The 5,000-nt window shown below is 53.6% G+C and overlaps 1 non-coding gene across 1 annotated transcript in view; it reads right to left on the minus strand.

Moving 5' to 3' along the window:
- LOC126132882 (small subunit ribosomal RNA) overlaps positions 1 to 967 on the minus strand; it is a 1,909-nt gene extending 942 nt beyond the window's left edge. The window contains exon 1 of the ribosomal RNA XR_007527532.1: positions 1 to 967. This exon is cut by the window's left edge and continues 942 nt beyond it. This is a non-coding gene — a ribosomal RNA (small subunit ribosomal RNA).
- Between the last annotated feature and the right edge of the window lie 4,033 nt (positions 968 to 5,000).

The raw sequence follows: 5,000 nt of genomic DNA on the forward strand, positions 1-5,000 counted from the left end.
TCCCTATTAATCATTACCTCGGGTTCCGAAAACCAACAAAATAGAACCGAGGTCCTATTCCATTATTCCATGCACACAGTATTCAGGCGGGCTTGCCTGCTTTAAGCACTCTAATTTGTTCAAAGTAAACGTGCCGGCCCACCCAGACACTCAATAAAGAGCACCTTGGTAGGATTTCAACGGGGTCCGCCTCGGGACGCACGAACACGCACGAGGCGGTCGCACGCCTTCGGCTCGCCCCACCGGCAGGACGTCCCACGATACATGCCAGTTAAACACCGACGGGCGGTGAACCAACAGCGTGGGACACAAATCCAACTACGAGCTTTTTAACCGCAACAACTTTAATATACGCTATTGGAGCTGGAATTACCGCGGCTGCTGGCACCAGACTTGCCCTCCAATAGATACTCGTTAAAGGATTTAAAGTGTACTCATTCCGATTACGGGGCCTCGGATGAGTCCCGTATCGTTATTTTTCGTCACTACCTCCCCGTGCCGGGAGTGGGTAATTTGCGCGCCTGCTGCCTTCCTTGGATGTGGTAGCCGTTTCTCAGGCTCCCTCTCCGGAATCGAACCCTGATTCCCCGTTACCCGTTACAACCATGGTAGGCGCAGAACCTACCATCGACAGTTGATAAGGCAGACATTTGAAAGATGCGTCGCCGGTACGAGGACCGTGCGATCAGCCCAAAGTTATTCAGAGTCACCAAGGCAAACGGACCGGACGAGCCGACCGATTGGTTTTGATCTAATAAAAGCGTCCCTTCCATCTCTGGTCGGGACTCTGTTTGCATGTATTAGCTCTAGAATTACCACAGTTATCCAAGTAACGTGGGTACGATCTAAGGAACCATAACTGATTTAATGAGCCATTCGCGGTTTCACCTTAATGCGGCTTGTACTGAGACATGCATGGCTTAATCTTTGAGACAAGCATATGACTACTGGCAGGATCAACCAGGGAGCTGCGTCAACTAGAGCTGAGCAGCCGGCCGCCCGGGAGTGTGTCCCAGGGGCCCGCGCGAACACGCAAGCGTCCGCTCAATTATTCTGCAAACAGGAGGAGGCTGAGCTCCCCTGCACAATACACCTCGAAACCCTCTCAGGTCCCGGCGGCGCGCAGCGCCGTCCTAAGTACTTGGTCGGGTTCGAGAGAGGCGCAATCGCCCGGAGTTAGGCGAGTAGACGCTTTAGGTGCGACCACCCGTGCTCCCAACTGAGCTTGCCGCTGCCGACAGAGGCCCGGGAGCGTGCTGTCGTGGCATTGCCGGCGGGAGACAACACGCGCCACCTACGGTGACCGGCAGCTCCAACGCCAGCGCCACAGAAGGGCAAAGGCCCCACGTGGGTGCCGAAGCGAACTCTCCCAGCACAGCGCACGTGCCAACACGTCTGCACAACTGCGATACAAACCACCAGCGAGAACCGCTGGGGCGACCGAGCAGCAGACGGCGTCGCGGCGCCGAGTGCCGGGCGGCGGCGCATCCTCAACGCACACAGTCCTCAGTCGGACCAGCACACTGCAGATGTCCACCGCGCTTCGCACCGGGCCCGCGAGGACCCACTTTGGCCGCCCGGCGCCGCGCGCAGGGTGCCCCGGCGCGCAGCTGCGCCGCCTGCCGCGTCCGTCGGCCGGCGCGCCTGCCACTGGGCGCCCCCACCAGCCGGCTGTAGCGCGTGCGCCCACGCACCGCGCGGCCAGCACGCCGGGCGGCCCCCCCTCACCGGCCGGGGACGGTCCCACCCAGCCACCGCCGCGTATCGCTTCACACACAGATTTGCCCTTACTGATTTACCTCCAGCAACAACAACCGCACCACAATGGGTTTACCAGTTGTTCATTTGCGTAACGTCACCAGCAAACGTAGACGTCCATCCCAGTTTGCAAATGCAACGATTATTGCATACCTGTCTGTTAGGTGCCACGACACACTACGTCTGCCCACATACACGCAACAAAATGTGCACGACTAGAGAACACGTGGGAGGTGGCCCCCTACGTATGCGATGTCCATTACGACACCGACTGTCAACCAGCATCTGTACCATGTCGCAGATGTGGAACGCGGTGCACCATGCTATCACACTGTGTGAGAAGAGACGACTACGTTTGAATACACGCGCCACTACATCAACAGACGGCTCATGCTGATCGCCATCCAGGGCGTCCGTTACTCCCACACGTCTCTATGGCGTACCACACTGCAATGTAGCTGTTATGGGGAGACGGCACGTGGCTGAGTGCACAACATTTGGACCGTATGGTTCGCTGTTGTTGGGCGCAGTCGTTGTACGGTCACACATGTGCCACAGCGTATCATTCAGTACATACGGACCTATGTGCAGTACAATGTGAGGGTTAAGCTTACGACATCAGCGGACAGTGGACACAGGCCGTACCACGACGTAGACTGAGCGCTTCGACATGCGAATGCCAGTGAACAGCTGCGAAGGGCATTGAACACGCAAGCACCTGAACGACCAGCGTGCGAAGGCAGGGGGGGGGGGAGGGGGGGGCGATGTACATCCTGCAGTCGTCCACATTACAGTGTACAGCGGGAGCATGTAAAAAGTAAGCAACACTTGCGAAGTGTTGAACATGAAACGATACACAAGAGGGTGGGCGGTGCGAGTAGCGAACTATATTCAGAGGGTTGTGGTTAGACAACACTAGATTAATGTAACGTGTCATATGCCAATTACAGAGCAGGTTAAGGCACAACGTGGGTTAGGTTAAGGCACAACGTGGGTTAGGTTAAGGCACAACGTGGGTTAGGTTAAGGCACAACGTGGGTTAGGTTAAGGCACAACGTGGGTTAGGTTAAGGCACAACGTGGGTTAGGTTAAGGCACAACGTGGGTTAGGTTAAGGCACAACGTGGGTTAGGTTAAGGCACAACGTGGGTTAGGTTAAGGCACAACGTGGGTTAGGTTAAGGCACAACGTGGGTTAGGTTAAGGCACAACGTGGGTTAGGTTAAGGCACAACGTGGGTTAGGTTAAGGCACAACGTGGGTTAGGTTAAGGCACAACGTGGGTTAGGTTAAGGCACAACGTGGGTTAGGTTAAGGCACAACGTGGGTTAGGTTAAGGCACAACGTGGGTTAGGTTAAGGCACAACGTGGGTTAGGTTAAGGCACAACGTGGGTTAGGTTAAGGCACAACGTGGGTTAGGTTAAGGCACAACGTGGGTTAGGTTAAGGCACAACGTGGGTTAGGTTAAGGCACAACGTGGGTTAGGTTAAGGCACAACGTGGGTTAGGTTAAGGCACAACGTGGGTTAGGTTAAGGCACAACTTGGGTTAGGTTAAGGCACAACGTGGGTTAGGTTAAGGCACAACTTGGGTTAGGTTAAGGCACAACTTGGGTTAGGTTAAGGCACAACTTGGGTTAGGTTAAGGCACAACTTGGGTTAGGTTAAGGCACAACTTGGGTTAGGTTAAGGCACAACTTGGGTTAGGTTAAGGCACAACTTGGGTTAGGTTAAGGCACAACTTGGGTTAGGTTAAGGCACAACTTGGGTTAGGTTAAGGCACAACTTGGGTTAGGTTAAGGCACAACTTGGGTTAGGTTAAGGCACAACTTGGGTTAGGTTAAGGCACAACTTGGGTTAGGTTAAGGCACAACTTGGGTTAGGTTAAGGCACAACTTGGGTTAGGTTAAGGCACAACTTGGGTTAGGTTAAGGCACAACTTGGGTTAGGTTAAGGCACAACTTGGGTTAGGTTAAGGCACAACTTGGGTTAGGTTAAGGCACAACTTGGGTTAGGTTAAGGCACAACTTGGGTTAGGTTAAGGCACAACTTGGGTTAGGTTAAGGCACAACTTGGGTTAGGTTAAGGCACAACTTGGGTTACATTGCGGTACAAATTGCGTTACATTGCGGTACAAATTGCGTTACATTGCGGTACAAATTGCGTTACATTGCGGTACAAATTGCGTTACATTGCGGTACAAATTGCGTTACATTGCGGTACAAATTGCGTTACATTGCGGTACAAATTGCGTTACATTGCGGTACAAATTGCGTTACATTGCGGTAGAAATTGTGGTACAAATTGCGTTACGAATTTGGTTAGGTTAAGGTGCAAAATGGGTTAGGTTAAGGTGCGAAATGGGTTGGATTACAGTACACAACGTGGTAAGAGAGTGTGTTGTTGGGGGGGGGGGCCGAGGTTCGTTGGTAGTGATCATTGTAAGTGAATGTCTGAGGCAGCGTCAGTATGTCACAGCAGTTATGTCTCGTCAGGATGCGCTTATGCGCTTTTCGCTCGTGACTGGAGGCGCGCCGCGTCTGTGGTTGCGGCACACCTGTGTGATTCATTCCTGCCATTGTTTCTGTGCCGTAACAGGTGGCAGTGTGGTGGTGTTGGGTGCACCCCTGTGTAGGACATGTGTGGGTGTTGGTGGCTTATCTGAGCAGTTGTGGATGTCGGACGGGTGGGATATTCTATTTTAGAATTGGACTCCCTGGTGTGGTTATCATAGTGTGGATGGTGTACTGTGGCGGAGAGGATGCACCGGACGTTGGTCCATGCTGGTGCTTACATATTGTATCTGTGTCTGTTACAGGCAGAGAGTAATGTGTGATAGAGTGTCTCGCTGAGGTGTGGTTCATATTGTGTGCACAGACTTACAGCATGTATAGGGACAGCGGGAATTTGGCATATTGGATATAACTCTTCGTGAAACGCAAGATATAGGGGTGGATTGCAACGTACGAGTGCGGGAAGAGTCCGCCGTTCATCCGCTGGAGTTGCGATTTCGGCGGTTGGGGTGGGGCACGTGCGGGTGCGGGTGCGGGTGCGGGTGGGGTGATTGTCGGTTGACTACTTCGTGCGACGCAGGCACTGGCGTTCGGGTTCCTGTGGTGGACAGATGATGCAGGCTTTGTGGGTGGCGTCGGAAAATGGGTACTGTGGGACCTAGCGATGTCGTAGTCGGGGTGGCGTCTCATAGATGGCGGTATCGTCGGTGCAGCAGGTCATGTTTCGGGAGAC

This window comes from Schistocerca cancellata, unplaced genomic scaffold (genome assembly GCF_023864275.1).
Source record: "Schistocerca cancellata isolate TAMUIC-IGC-003103 unplaced genomic scaffold, iqSchCanc2.1 HiC_scaffold_590, whole genome shotgun sequence".
NCBI classification, from domain to species: Eukaryota; Metazoa; Arthropoda; class Insecta; order Orthoptera; family Acrididae; genus Schistocerca; species Schistocerca cancellata.